This window comes from Nuphar pumila, chromosome 8, assembly GCF_984573655.1.
Source record: "Nuphar pumila chromosome 8, dmNupPumi1.hap1.1, whole genome shotgun sequence".
Classification (NCBI taxonomy): Eukaryota; Viridiplantae; Streptophyta; class Magnoliopsida; order Nymphaeales; family Nymphaeaceae; genus Nuphar; species Nuphar pumila.
In genome coordinates, this window is record NC_143256.1 from 106,162,996 (window position 1) to 106,179,212 (window position 16,217).

The 16,217-nt window shown below is 40.3% G+C and overlaps 2 non-coding genes across 2 annotated transcripts; both read left to right on the top strand.

Moving 5' to 3' along the window:
- The first annotated feature begins 13,115 nt into the window (after window positions 1-13,115).
- Window positions 13,116-13,210, top strand: LOC149830131 (small nucleolar RNA snoR1). The gene has a single exon (XR_016433946.1). It is a non-coding gene; the product is annotated as a small nucleolar RNA snoR1 (small nucleolar RNA).
- Window positions 13,211-13,320: 110 nt separating this feature from the next.
- On the top strand, window positions 13,321-13,411 carry LOC149830132 (small nucleolar RNA snoR1). The gene has a single exon (XR_016433947.1). It is a non-coding gene; the product is annotated as a small nucleolar RNA snoR1 (small nucleolar RNA).
- Window positions 13,412-16,217: the final 2,806 nt, after the last annotated feature.

Sequence of the window (16,217 nt, forward strand, 5' to 3'; positions counted from 1 at the left end):
TGATCGTTCAAAGTTGACTGTTTTGACACCCTTTCATACCCTCAACGTATGAAAACTTTCAACTATAAATATGAGTGCATTTTACACTAAAAAACACTTCAATTCAATCAAATCCAATTGAATTACTTCTTGCTTTTCACTCCTATTCATTCAAGTATTTATTTTCTCACTCACTTGATATTTTCACTTGAGTTTTTCACTCAAATTCCTTTGAGAGATAGTGAATTCGTGAGTAGAGTATTTCAACAACCTCAAAAGCCAATTGCATCTCATTTGCATTCAAAAGAAGGGCTCATAGGTTGTATTGTAAGTTGTTACTTATTTTCTGTAAAAGGAAGGACTCCTTGGTTTAAAGGAATTGTTTGCTTTCAGTAGGTGTGTTACTGGAAGTGAGACCGGATTTGGTCTGTATGATCTTGTAGTTACACAAGGTTGATAGTGGAAATATCAAGCGGGTTTTGCTTGGGGACTGAATGTAGGTCGGGAAAGACCAAACCAGGATAAATTTTTGTGTTCCTTTGTGTGATTGCTTTTCAAATTTTAAAATCGGTTAATATTCCGCATGCAATTTTTAAAAGCACTATTCACCCTTGTCTAGTGCTCGTTGCATCGATCCTACTGCACTTTCACAAATCATCGCATATATATGCATAACCTATATTCATTGAATTTTTCATAATAATAAGCTTAGAATTTTCAAATTTAAATGCAAAGCCAAACTTATCAAGTTTTGAAATTGAAATGAGGTTCCGACTATAGGATAGAACATAGAATGTATCGACCAAATCCAATATAAATCCTGACTCCAACACAATTCTGCTGGTCCCAACGTTCTTGACATGCGAACGCATCTTATTTCTTGAGAAGATGCTTCTTTCATGCTCTGTTGGTTCTCTCTTGTTCAGAAATGCCTGCAAAGAGTTGGTAATGTGTACCGTGACACTAGAATCAATCCACCAACTATGCAATGGAACATGAATTAAATTATACTCATGAGAAACAAATAACTTATTACCTTTATTTTCGAGCCACTCATTGTACTTCAAACAATCCACCTTCTTATGCCCCTTCTTCTTGCAGAAGAAACACTTTATAGAAGAGCCTCATGACTGAGATCTAGCTTTCGCCTGAGAGTTTGAACTCTCATCAGTGGCTTTCTTCTGATTCTTCTTTTTGAAGGAGCTTTTCTTTGGCCTCAACATCTGTTTATTCTTATGAGAGGCCATATGTGCACTTGTCACCCTCTCACCCTTTAATCTCTCCTCTTCTTCAATGCACTTGGCCAAGAGGTCATTAAAAGACCACTTATCATTATGTGTGCTGTAGGAGATTTTGAAAAGTCCATACTCAGTAGGTAATGAGATTAAGATCAGATGGACCAATAAGGAGTCAGAGATGGCGAACTTCATGTCATTCAATTGAGTCGCAATATTCCTCATTTCCAAAATATATTGTCGGATGTGACTGTCACCAGCATATTTCATAGACACTAATTTGGACATGAGCGTATTGTCCCTTGCCTTATTAAAAGTGACGAATTGAGCCTCAATGGCTCCCAAAAATTCCTTCACTGTCCTGCAGTGAGGAATGATGCCTCAAATATTCTTAGCCACCCGAGATTGCAAAAGCAACAGGCTAAGTCTGTTCGAGCGTTCCTACTTCTTAGAGGCAGTCTTCTAATCGGCTGTACTCAGATCTGTAAGAGCGGAAGGTTCATCAATTCTAAGGGCCAGATCTAAATCTATATAGCTCAAAGTGAATAACATGATTTCTTTTCAATCTGAAAAGTTAGATCCGTCTAAAAGGAGGATATTACTAGAATCGTCGATAAGGAAAGAACCTGATAAAACAAGGAACAAAAATGAAAAAACATCACTATTATTGCTCAGACGAGACTTATGTTGAAAAGGTAAAAGTGAAACCCTTTATTTTCACCTTTTTTGAGACGAGCATAGTTGAGCCATTATCGTTCCACTTTGGTGAAAACGACAATACTCATAGTTGCTCCGTCTCTTCAATTCTAAAAAAAATGACTTCAGTTGGTGAAACTAGTAGATTGTGTATCAAGAGGCAATTCAACACTATACCTTTTAGTACGAACATGCTTCATGGGCTGAAATACACATCTACTATCGCACCCTTTATAAATTTAGAACACAACGACCTACCTTTGGGAAAAATCGATGTTTCATAAATTCACACACAATCATAATAGCGAATCTTAATACGGCCCAAAGAATCCTTAATCAACATGACTCATATCACTTTGGTGATTACAAGAATCGGTCAATCAAGATCTTTTACTGAAAACCTATTCGTATTATGGAGCATGCCCATGCACACATTTTAATGCATGTATATTCATGACATAATAAAAGTTCATGCTTCAACTAATATTCATGCTTAAAACCATCATGCACAACTTAACCAACACGAAATACATGAATTAACATGCATAAGCCATGCATTATTTAAAATAAACACTTTATAAAAGCATAAAAAATAACAAAAGCATGCTCATATGGGTAAAACTTAGGGTCTTCAAGTAGGAACCAGTCTAAAAACACTCTGAACCAGTACCAAATATGAACAAAAGTTCATAAAACCCTATAACTGTATGCCAAAATCCCTGTACCTCCTTATATTTAAGAAAACATGATCTTAGCTTCTCAGAATCGGTAAAAAACTGAAAGAAACCTATAAAAAATGGCTCTGAACCGGTCCCAAAAAGGGCTGAATCAGTACGTGATTCGGTTCAGGCCAACTAGTGCCTGGATCCTGCAAAAGTATGGATCCAATCCGGTCCAAATAGAGTCTGGGTCTAACCCGGTCCTAAGTAGACCCAGGTTGGACCCAGTTCGAACAAGGACACGGGTTGGATCTGGTTCAAAATAGACCCGGTCTCACCCGGTCCAAAATAGACCCGGTCTGACTCGGTCCAAAGTGGACTCGGGTTGGACCCGGTCTAAAGTGGACCCGGTTAAAAAATGGGTCTGGGTCTCACCCGATCCGAAAAGGGACTCGGGTTGGAACCAGTGGACCTGGGCCGAACAGGGACCCGAGTCTGACCTGGGCCGAACAGGGACCCGGGTCTGACCCAGGCTGAATAAGGACCCGGGTCTGACCCGACCGAATAGAGGACCCGGGCCGAACAAGGACCCGGGTCCGGCCTGGATCAGACCCAGACCCGACCTGCCCCTAACATTATTAAAATGAAAACAGAAACCCTCGGTTTCTGTTTGTGTTTTACTGAGAAACCAAAGGGTTTCTCCCCTTCGTCGCCCCACGACGATCGACGCCGGTGACCAGCCGACGATGGTCACCTCTCCCGCTGGCATTCCTCTCACGACAACCACAACACTAGCAAATCAAGATGGCGACGACAGCTAGTGCATCAGAGATACACTAATGCCTCTGGCGACACCCCAGCGACGCTGGCAAGGCCGCCAGCGACTGATGGTCGCCCCTGCCGACATATCATCCCACGATGATCAACTCGATCCACCGACGAACTCTCCTTCGGCGACATGTAAGGGTTACTATTTTTTTTTATGGATCTACCGCCGGAACAATTGGTAAATCGGCGATGCCACCGGACAGCTAGTGATGCCGACAAGGCCGCTGTCATCGCTTTCACCTCCCCGACATAAAACCACAGAAAGAAAATCCCCAGCCCGACGGTTGAAGGGTTTTGGTGAAAAGGGGGTTTTTGAACCCAGTTTTTTTTTTCCGACGAGCGGCACAACTGATAAGGAGTTTGCCGCACTCCGCTGGCAATCCAACGGTCCAACAAAACTCCCTCGCTCGGCGTCATCCCGTGGTGATCCCTGCATCGGCAGACTACCCTGCTATCCAACGGCGCAGGGTAAGCCCTCAACCCTCTGCATTTTTTTATATAGAGGGTCGCCTAGGCCAACAGTTGTCGGGAATGGCTGTCGCCCCACAACGACAATTGCCATCGTCTGGCAACCAACGTTGCTCCATGGCGACAGGCGGTCACCGACTAGAATGGATCTGTCGCCTGTGAAGGCTATCGCCCCACGGCGCAGCGGCAACGAAACGTCGGAAGGCCCTATAGGCACCCACGCACAACTGAATGCGTGGATAGTGGGCCCATAACCCAATGCTGGTGTTTTCTGTAAAACAAACACAAAAAGCGTACCTGTATTCATCATAGAGCGTGTGCAAAGAATTTGGTGTTCTCCTCAGCCGGTCGACACCCACAATGAGCCCAGGCCTTAGGTCGACGGTGACTAAGACCCTATACCACTTAAACTGGATTTGGGATTTGGGTAGGAATACAACTACAATCTCTCATCATCTCCGTAGCATCCTACCCCCTTATATAATGGGAGAAATAGGCAGTTACATGAATGTGATACGTGAATATGGTCTCTTCACATTCACATAACTCTCACTCACTAACCCCATTATGTGGCCACTAATTATGTGACCCACTAATGGCTGTCAAACCGGGTCACCCTATATGATCTCTCTTTTCTTTTATTTTCTTTGATCTTTTTCTTCTTGATTAAAATATTTATTAGAGTATTTTTCTTCTTCTTTGATCTTTTTTTTTCTTCTTGATTAAAATCTTGATTAGGATATTCTTCTTCTTCTCCTTTTTTATGTTTTTTGTTCTTTGATTTTTTTTAAACATTTTTTTAATGTGATGACTTGTCCACGATGTTCGTAACAAACGTTGAACTTTGGAACACAAAATAGTTGAGACAAACATTGGACTTAGAACAATTGTTACCGAACAAACATATATAACAGTGTTTTGTTTGTTCCGTAATTTCATGGACAAGCCATCAAACATGCCCTTACTTTCCTAAAAATTCAATTTGGATTCTATTAACCAGCGTTGCTGGGACCATCCGATCAACTGATCGGATGGTCTAAAAAAAGAAAGGTTCCAACATATATATATATATATATATATATATATATATATATATATATATATATAGTGTGTGTGTGTATGTGTGTGTGTGTGTGTATGTCTTATTTTTATGACCACTTAGTGAGCTCACATCCATGCAAGGTAAAACTCTTGGTTGAGGACACAATTATAAACCATACAAAGAAACTGCATCCAGTGCAACAAGAATCGATTCTGGGCTTTTTTCAGCTTGACACAAGTTCCTGTAGAGGAACTGTCAGTGCACATCTCTCTGTGGTGGGACCCGAGTGATACGATTGAATAGCTAACCCCAGCTCGCCTTTGAAAAACAAAAAATCTTGTATACCACCATATGGTAACTACCATGGTAGGTAGTCCTTACATACACACATACTGTCGGCATCCCAATGAGTTTTAGGCTCTTAAATACCAACTATATTGCAAGATGGATTGTTATATTATTGTAATCTCGTGGGCAACAATGACTTAAAATTGTCAAAAAGTGTACAAACCATGAAAGGAGGCCCACCACATATAAGTTCGTGCTTATATCATCTCCATTGCGTTGTTTATAGTAGTTGGAAACTGAAGCAGGTTATATGTTCCCCCCCGAACAGGGCATCTCATGCTCGGGGGTCCCAAAAAGCACCACGTATTTAAGCCTGTGCGTCTCATATCCCCATGTTTGTCAGCATTAATTAGCATTGGAGTTTGATGAGATTGCAATGACTTAAGTACCCGCTCCTCCATTGGTGCCAAAAAAAATAATGATTCTAGAAAAGGAGTGATTGTAGAGACTTAAGTGCCCCGAATATGATTATTTAAGACCCAGTCTCTGCACTGCAGGATTATCCGAGAAAGAAATTTCTCCTGGAGAAGGCCATGAACATCAACCTTCTCACTCTCTCTCCCTTCTCTTTCTGCTTCTGTGCACATCCAGCAGAAGATCCTACATTGCTCCATCAAGCATCGACTGGCATGCACATTGACTGTTATGGAGCCTGATTCAGAGTTTTTACCCTTACAGAAGGGGGGTCTGAGGGCTCCTCCCAGCGTGGCCAGCATTATTCAACTTGATGAGTTGTGGAGCTTGATTCAGAGTTTTTTCCCTTACAGGAGGAGGGTTTGGGGGCTCCTCCCAGCGTTGATAGCATCGTTTAACTTGATTCGTTATGGAGCCTGATTCAGAGTTTTTGCCCTTACAGGAGAAGGGTTTGGGGGCTCCTCCCAGCGTGGGTAGCATCGTTCAACTTGATGAGTTGTGGAGCTTGATTCATAGTTTTTGCCCTTACAAGAGGGGGTTTGGGGGCTCCTCCCAACGTGGGTAGCATCATTCAACTTGATGAGTTGTGGAGCCTGATTTAGAGTTTTTGCCCTTATAGAAGGGGGATCTGGGGGGGCTCCCATCAACGCGGGTATCGAAAAAGAGCAATAAAGCGATTTGTAGTGTCTTCCACAAATCACTATAGCGATTTGTAGTGTTATTCAGTGAGCAAATCGCTATAAATCGCTACCCGAATTAGGACCAACTTGTCATGGCTATATCTCCCTAACCGGAGGTCATATTTCAAATCCGTAAAAAGTGGTGTCTTCGTTTCTGAGTCTAGTTTATTCGTATAAATTTTTAGCGATTTCTATGACTATTTTATTCTCTATTTAAACTAAAAACTAGACCCCTATTATTCTGTGTTGTGCAACCCAAAAACACTACAAATCGCTATAATGATTTGCGGAAGACACTACAAATCGTTGTTGGAAGACCGAATAACACTATAAATCGCTGTGAGGCTTATTAAAGACCCGAAAACACTATAAATTGTTGTAGAAAGGCCCGTCAATACTACAAATCGCTGTTGAAAGACCGGATAACACTATAAATCCTTGTTGGGCCCGTTGGAGACCTGAAAACAATACAAATCGCTGTAGGAAGACCCGACAATACTACAAATTGTTGTTGAAAGATCGAATAACACTATAAATCGCTGTGGGACTTGTTGGAGACCCAAAAACACTACAAATCGTTGTAGGAAGGCCCGACAATACTACAAATCATTGTTGAAAGACCGGACAATACTATAAATCGCCGTGGGGCTCGTTGGAGACCCGACAACACTAAAAATTGTTGTAGGAGAGTCATTGAAAAAATCGTGGGAAAGAAACAAAAAAAGAAAAATCGTGGAAAAGAAAACACTTTATTGCTATTTTTTTATAGTTAAATGAGGGAAAGAAAATAAAAAAATTATACAAGGCTCCAAAAAAATTTGGACCCCCGGGACCCGCGCCGGGGGGGGAGCCCCCGGACCCCCTCCTGTAAGGGCAAAAATTCTAAATCAGACTCCACAACTCATTAAGTTGAATGATGCTACCCACGCTGGGAGGAGCCCCCAAACCCCCTCCTGCAAGGTCAAAAACTATGAATCAGGCTCCACAACTCATCAAGTTGAACGATGCTACAATCAATATGCAGGTCAGTTGGTGTTTGATGAAGCAATGTAGGATCGTCTGCAGGATGTGCATAGAAGTAGAAAGAGAAGGGAGAGAGAGTGAGAGGGTTGATGTTTATGGCCTTCTCCAGGGGGAACTCTTTGCCTTCCTTGATTTCTTCTCCAGAGAAAGAGAGAGGGTTTTACAGTGTTTTACGGAGAAGGAAGAAGAAGAAGATGACGATGAAAAGTTCAAACATACATTTTTTATGGCTCAGGATCGTTTCGCCGAATGACCATCGGATCGCCGGCTCACCATCGGATCGTCGGCTCACCATCGTTTCTCTGGATCACCATCGGCGAAATGATTAAGGCTCGTTTCGTTGTGTAGACTTTGAAGAGTCAACATCATCCTTGATTTTCTGGATGAAGGACATGTTTGTCCTTTTTTTGAACCATTTGTTTTTTCTTTTTTGAATGGAGGGCATTTTTGTCATTTTCTCAAATCATCGTTTTATGAAAAGAATAACAAGAAAGAGTACTTAAGTCTTTGCAACCACACCCGACTCCAATGCTAAGCGATGTCAACATACATGGGAATACGAGCCCCATGTGCTTGTATACGTGGTGCTCATTCAGACCCCCGAACACAGACGTGGGATTCAGTGAATCATCAAGGGAGAACATACACCACCCTCTCGTTGGAAACCAACTAGAAACTATAAATAAGACAATTAATTACATCATGAGATGGTATTGTGCACTATCGTTAAGGGCTCTGTTTGGGAGCGGTGTTGACATCGGTGTTGAAATGGTGGATTTGGCAACAACATTCTCAGGACAACATTTTTGAAATTCACCCGTTTATAACACCATCTCTCCTCCCAACATTGCTCTCCTCCCTAAACGGTGACCCCAATCAATGGAGAGACATGAGATTTTTTATTTGGTGAATCCCTATCACTGCTCCCAACTCCGACTCCCAAATAGAGTCTAAGAGTTCATTGGCAACTTGCAAAGTGCATTAAGTGCAACAACCGTTTGTGCATACATTATTTAAGGGATAACATTTTAGTACTGGCTCCATTATGTACAAACATCTATGGATCTCTCATGTGCAGGCTGTTTTTAAAGAAAGATAGAGCTCGGTGGGTGAGAAGAGAGAGAATAGAACACAATAATTTACGCGGTTCAGCCACCTATGTTCATGGGAAAGAGAGTAGTTCTTTTCTTATTACAAAAAGAACCGTGAACATCCCTATAAAAACATGCAGCATTACACAAAAAAACAATTAAAAAAAAGAAAGGAAAGTACATCTTAACAATGAAAAAAAAATAGAGAAAAAGGAAATGAAAACCATATTTTTTGGGTCTTTCCATCTCACAAAATCGGTTTGAGACCCACTCAGCTATTCTCGATAATGTTTCCAGCATTAACGTGATTGCAGAATATCTTACCATTTGAAATCCTTTTTTCTGATCCAAGAGAGGTGTCAGCTGACTCGTTTTTTGATATCTTACCATTTTTCTCTTTGATATCCACGTTCCCAAGCTGCACACACAGGAAAGTCGACTTTTCATGGGTTATATTTGATTGATCTTCTTGCTTTTCCTGTTTTTTGATAACAACAAGGTTGATGTTATAGTGGGTAAGCTTTCCACTTTCGTGGATAAGCTTTTCAACGTTCCTTTTCATAGGATTGATGTCCTTGATAAATTTACCATAGCAGGTTTTGTCCACAATGGCTCTACTGTTGTTACCATAATCGTGATTCCATAGTCTGATGGTGCCTCTGCTGTTGCCATTTTCTGCCATGTTGCGGTTGCCTTTCTCATGCTTAGCTTTACTGTAGTCATTACCTGCACTGTTGTGGTTGCCTTTCTCATGCTTAGCCCTGCTATGATTGACTGTTTTAGTTTTTTTATTTTCATCTACACTAAGCTCATTATTGAGTTTACATAGGCCGAGTTTGTTTTTTAAGCTAATGAGATTGAGCTTTAAGAAGGGGTTTGGTAAAAAATATCAGCAAGTTGTTTCAAAGAAGAAACATGTTTAGTAATCGAGGTATTTTTAGAGACTTTTTCTATAACATAATGAAAATTGATGTAAAACTCCGCCTGTTATACACTGCCGGTCCCAAGCCGGATAAAGGAGAAGGGTTGCGGTAGGCCTGTGACAGCCAGCATAAAAACTTAGTCATACCTTATGAATATGAACCAATATGAGATTTTTGTTGGGGCGTTCCCTACTGAGCGACGCGCTGTACTCTATAGGCCCAGAGGCAGTGATAAATGGGCAAGGGTTGCTAGGTCGTCGCCCGGGTGTGGTGTCAAATAGGCAAGGGTTCCCTCACTTTGTTGGACGGGTGGGGGTAAAGAAGTTAGTCCAAGACCATAAAATTAGGTTAGCCACTTGGAACATAGGGTCTTTAACTGGTAGGTTGGTAGAGTTAGTAGATGTTATGTGTAGGAGAAAGATTGATATTTTATGTCTACAAGAGACCAAATGGGTAGGTGAAAAAGCAAAAGTGATAGAACCTTGGGGATATAAGATTTGGTATACAGGAATAAATAGGAATAGGAATGGAGTAGGGATTGTTATGAGTCGTGAGTTTATAGATAATGTAGTTGAGGTGCGTAGGAAGGGTGATAGGATTTTACTTATTAAATTAGTATTAGGTACAGATATTATTAATATTATTAGTGTTTATACACCTCAAGTAGGTTTAGATTATTCCACTAAGCATCAATTTTGGGAAGATTTAGATGGAGTAGTACAAGGGATATCTTATAGAGAAAGACTTTTCATCGGCGGTGACCTTAATGGGCATGTAGGCATTAGTAGGGATGGATTTGAGAGTATCCATGGAGGCTATGGTATAGGAGAAAGAAACGATAGTGGAGAAAGAATTTTAGATTTTGGTTTGTCCTATGATATGATCTTAGCAAACACTTGGTTTACGAAGAGGGAGTCTCACCTAGTAACATTTAAAAGTGGGGTTAATACGAGTCAGATAGATTTTTTCCTACTTAGAAAGAGAGATAGGGGTTGTTGCATCGATTGTAAGGTTATATCGGGAGAAAGTGTAGCTACACAACATAGAGTCTTAATTTTAGATCTTAGAATTAGACAATGCCGCAAAAGGGATAGACATAGGATAGATCCTAGAATTAAGTGGTGGGCACTGAAAGGAGCTAAACAAGGAATGTTTGTAGAGCGGGTAGTTAAGGAAGTTGATTGGTGTCTCGAGGAGGATTCAGAATCTATGGGGAATAAGATAGTGAGTGGCTAAGGAGGTATTGGGTGAGTCTAAAGGCGGTGCACCGCTAGGTAAGGATACATCGTGGTGGAACGCGGATGTCAAATTAGATATTAAGGTTAAAAAAGAGTGTTATAGAAATCTAAGTAAAAGTTGTGATAATGAGAATTTGGAGAAGTATATGATAGCAAAGAAGGAAGCTAAAAAAGTAGTTCGGAACGCGAGGGATAAGGTATATAAGGAGGTTTATGACAAGTTGGATACCAAAGAGGGTGAGAAGGATATTTATAGAATTGCAAAAATGAGAGATAGGAAATCGAGGGATCTGGGTATGGTTAGATGTATCAAAGATGAAACGCAAAGGGTTTTAGTCAAAGATGAGGAGATTAAGGAGAGATGGAAAGATTATTTTGATAAGCTATTTAATGAAAGTCATGCTCAGGATCTTGGAGACTTTTCCATTCCTTTTCATGAGATGAATCGTGACTTCATGCGTAAGATTCAAAAGAAAGAAATTGCAGAGGCTTTGAAGAAAATGAAATCAAGAAGGGCAGTTGGCCCAGATGATATACCTATTGAGGCTTGGAAATGCTTGAGAGAGAAAGGTTTAGAATGGTTGACAAATCTTTTTAACAAGATTTGGCGGACAAATAAGATGCCTAATGAGTGGAGGAAGAGTACTTTGGTGCCTCTATATAAGAATAATGGTGATATACAAGATTGCACAAACTATCGTGGTATAAAACTCATGAGTCATACTATGAAACTTTGGGAGAGGGTGATTGAGTCTAGGTTGAGGAAGGTTCTCATGATATCAGAGAATCAATTTGGTTTTATGCCTGGAAGATTTACTATGGAAGCTATACATCTTCTTAGACAACTTATTGAGAGAAATAGAGAGAGGAACAAAGATTTGCATATAGTTTTTATTGATTTGGAGAAGGCTTGCGATAGAGTACCTAGGGACATTCTCTGGTGGACAATGATGAAGAAAGGTGTTTCTCTCAAGTACATTAGTATAATTAAAGATATGTATGAAGGAGTAGTAACCAATGTCCGTACTTGTGGAGGGGTGACAACCAATTTTCCTATAACGGTTGGGTTACATCAAGGATCTGCTTTAAGCCCTTTCCTATTTGCTATAGTGATGGATGAGCTTACGAGATCAATTCAAGAAAATGTGTCGTGGTGTATGTTGTTTGCTGATGATATTGTTTTGATTGATGAGTCTAGAGCTAGGGTTAATGCTAAGTTAGAATTATGGAGACAGACATTGGAAGCAAGAGGTTTTAAGTTGAGTAAGAGTAAGACAAAATACATGGAATGTCAATTTAGTAAGCAACGAAATAGAGATGGGAGTGTAGTAAAGCTTGGTGAGAAAGAAATACCGGTGGATGATTCTTTCAAATATTTGGGATCTATCATTCAAAAGTATGGAGAAATTGATGGAGATGTAAATCATAGGATAAAGGTTGGGTGGATGAAATGGAAGAGTGCAACTGGAGTGTTGTGCGATCGTAGAATGCCATTGCGGTTGAAGGGAAAGTTTTATAGGACGACTATTAGGCCTGTTTATTATATGGTACAGAATGTTGGGCTGCCAAGAGACATCATATTCAAAAAATGAGTGTAGCTGAGATGCGTATGCTGAGATGGATGTGTGGAAATACAATAAAAGATAAGATTCAGAACGAGGAGATGCGTAAGAAGGTAGGTGTTGCACCCATTGAAAATAAGATGAGAGATAATCGTTTACGGTGGTTTGGACATATTCGACGAAGGCCTAATGATGCTCCAGTTAGAAGGATGAACACTACAAGAAAATTGTTAATTAGCGACGGAAATTTGCGACGGATTTTTTCCGTCGCTAATTAGCGACAGATTAGCTATAGATACAATCTGTCGCTAATTCGCGACGGATTAGCGAGGAAACAACTTTTATCGCTAATCTGTCGCTACTTAGCGACGGATTAGCGACTGCAATTTTTTGTCGCTAATTCTTATTACAATAACACCATTTTAGCGATGGATTTAGAGAGGGAACTCTGTCGTCGCTAATCCGTCGCTAATTAGCGACGGCGTAGCGACAGAATATATTCCGTCGCTTTTTTGGTATTTTGATTTATGACGGCTTAGCGACGGAATTATTCCGTCGCTAAGCCGTCGCTAAATGTCGCGTAAATCCCTAATCCCATCCCTCTTTCTCTTTTTCCTGTTTCGCTGTCTTGCTCCCGCCCGCCGCCCTCTCCCTCCCGCCGCCCGTCGGCTCTCGCCACCGCCCGGCCGCCGCCGCCGCTCCCCGTCCACCGCTCGCCAGCCGCCGCTCGCCAGCCGTCCACCGCTCGCCAGCCGTCCACCGCTCGCCAGCTGCCGCTCCCCGTCAGCCTCCCGCCATCGCCCGACGACGCGCAGGTAATCATTTGCATCTGCATTTTCTTCTTCTTCTTCTTCTTCCTCCGATTCCTCATCTGCATTTTTGCTTCCTCCGAAACTATCTTTTTATGATTATGTCTTCTTTTTCATTTTTTCCATGATGTTCAATGCTTCTTCTGACACCTCTTGTACGAGAACAACTTTCAAAGCTTGTTCTTTGAGCAGAGATAAGCAAACTGTTTTGAGCAATTTCCTCCATTTCTGTTATTTTTTGCATTTTGTTTTATGGTTTTCATGTGACATCTTTCTTACATTATCTCCCGCTATTTTTCTATATTTTTTTATTTATTTATGTTATGTCCATGATGATTATTTCTTCTTCTGACACCTCTTGTATGAAAACTATCTCTTGAAGTTGTTCCTTGAACACATGCAAGCGACTATCTGACCTATTTTCTATAATCTTTTTGAGGTTTTAACCGAATTACCAGTTTGTTGTCCAAGTGTTATTATTTGGAATATTTGTTAGGGCTAATGTTTGTTGGATGGGAAGATGTAACATCTTGTGCCATGTTTGTGTTAAGAAAAGGATTTTTGTCATTATTTTCCTTCTATTCAGTTTAATTTTCCTTTCCCTTTATTTCTTTTAATGATTGGGGAAACAAAGGGCATGATAGAAAAATATGAGTTTTAAAAGATTTTGATTGAGAAAATGGGAACAGAGAAATCCTAAAGAGAGTATATCATTATCCCATTTTTAATTGGTTGTGGTTTAGTTTATTATATATTTTGCAAATGGTTTCTTAGTGTGTCTCTCTTTTTTATAATCTGTTAGGCAAGTGGTTGTTTAGTATTTCTCTGTACTGGTTTATGAAAATTTTGTTTTGTCACCTCTTATATAAGAATGATCTTCTATAGATCGTCCGTTGAGCAGAGATAAACAATTTATGATCCATTTCCTATTTTTTCTTTGTTCTATTTTTCTTTGTTTAGTCTTTTCGCTTCCTTTGCATAAGTGTTTGTGTTTCCCTAATTAGCTTCAATATTCATTGCAGTACATTACTTGCACACTTTATTTCATCGCATTTCATCATTAGATATATCATCAACAGTTTAGTTGTTTTTTGCATTGCATAAGTGTTTGTGTTTCCCTAATTAGCTTTAATATTCATTTTAACACAGTGTTTTTTGCAGATTTCTCAACGGAACTCGCTTGTGCCCCGCCACCCGTGGTAAGTAAGTGACAAAAACAATGCAAATCGGGTAAATACCCATGGTGAGTAAGTGATGCAAGCGCATCACATGTTATTTAATTTATTGAATTAACACTTTATTGTTCACACACTCACTTAGTTGTTGATATCTAGGACTGCTTTGTTGGAGTTCGGAGATCATGCTGAGCATGATTTTAATGTATGAATATGAAAGTGTTCTTATTTTTGGAGTACGGAGTCCATGCTATGCATGGTAGTAGTTAGTGGGATATTGAAGTGTATTTGTTGCAGGTACATGTTTGACATTTGTTTGATATGAATTATTTCGATGTATTGCAATGTTTGATGTGATTGTATCCATGCTTACATGTAGTTACTTTCAATTTGATTATGTCTTCCATGTGAAATTGTATACTGAAAGTATGCTTCAAATGAATGTATCGTGTCATGAATAGTTTACACATGAAAATATTAAGTTATCAATGCATGCATCATAATTCTTGTGATTGTATGACATCATATATTGCATGATAAATTTGATATTTTCTTTATCATAGCATTCTGATGGTTCTCTTTTAACTGGTTAGGATACTATTCGTAACATCATACGACAGAATGACTGCAAACCGTGAATGGATGTACCGTAGGATAGTGGACAATGAGTTATCGCATGAATATATGGATGGTGTTGACAGTTTTATTGAATTTGCAACGGCAAGTGTCAGTACGGTAGATCCCAGAGGTAGGATTAGGTGTCCCTGCAAGATTTGTAAGAATAATCGATTTGTAGAACCTCATGGCGTTAGACATCACCTATACAGGAAGGGTTTTGTGAGTGATTATCAGAACTGGACGTTTCATGGAGAAGAATTTAGAAACGATTTTGATGCACAGGTGAATGTGGTGCACAATAATCCATATACGAATTTGATATTTGATGCCGCAGGAACAAAACTGGGTTCTGCTATGAGTTCTAGTGATGTAAGAACTGCCGTAGATGAAGAATCACCAAACGATGCAGCTAGTAGATTTTATGATTTACTTAGAGATGCTGATGAGCCACTTTGGAACGGTTGTGAGAGTCACACTATCTTGTCTGCAGTTCTTCAACTAATGAATTTGAAGTCCGAGTATAATTTGAGTCAATCATGTTTTGACCGTTTGTGCATGATTGTGAAGAGTATGTTGCCTAAAGATGAGAAATTGCCACAAAATTTCTATCGTGCGAAAGTTATGGTCAACGCTCTAGGTATGGGTTACAAAAAGATTGATGTTTGTCCAAATCACTGCATGTTGTATTTCAAGGAGCAGGAAAACGACATATCATGCCCGTCATGTGGGCATCCTCGGTTCAAGCCAAAGACAAGAGGCAATGGTAGCACGAGATCAAAGGAAGTTTCATACAAGTCGCTCCGCTACTTTCCTATCACTCCTAGATTGCAGCGATTGTATATGTCTTCAAGGACAGCTAAACACATGAGATGGCATGCAAATAAAGTTCGACACGATGAAAACAAGATCACGCATCCTGTTGACGCTGAAGCTTGGAAGCACTTTGATCGTACTCATCAGAACTTTGCAATGGAAGTGCGAAATGTTAGACTCGGTCTATGTACAGATGAATTTAATCCATTTGGGGGTAGATCAACTCCATACTCATGCTGGCCAGTATTTGTAACTCCATACAACCTTCCACCAAGCTTGTGTATGAAACGTCCAAATCTTTTCTTGTCTCTGTTGATCCCTGGTCCGACCTCACCTGGCCAAAATCTTGATGTATATCTAAGGCCATTGATTGATGAATTAAAAGTACTGTGGGATGACGGTGTTACCACGTATGATGCCCACAAAAAACAAAATTTCAACATGAAGGCCGCTGTTCTATGGACAATCAGTGACTTCCCTGCATATGGTATGTTATCTGGTTGGAGCACACATGGGAGGTTGGCTTGTCCGTACTGCATGGAGGATTTCAAAGCTTTTAGATTGAGGCATGGAAGGAAGCCTTGCTGGTTTGATTGCCATCGTCGATTTCTACCCA